Below are 213 nucleotides of genomic sequence, written 5' to 3'. Positions count from 1 at the left end.
TTAGGCAAATGGATGCATCTGGAGGATATCATCCTGAGTGAGGCAACCCAATTACAAAAGAACTCACATGATATGCACTCACTGGTAAGTGGATATTAGCCCAGAAACTGAGAATACCCAAGATACAATTTGCAAAACACATGAAAATTAAGAAGAAGGAAGACCAAAGTGTGGATACTTCGTCCCTCCTTAGAATGGGGAACAAAATACCCA

Source organism: Mus caroli, chromosome 17, assembly GCF_900094665.2.
Source record: "Mus caroli chromosome 17, CAROLI_EIJ_v1.1, whole genome shotgun sequence".
Lineage (NCBI taxonomy): Eukaryota > Metazoa > Chordata > Mammalia > Rodentia > Muridae > Mus > Mus caroli.
This window is presented reverse-complemented; position numbering follows the sequence as displayed.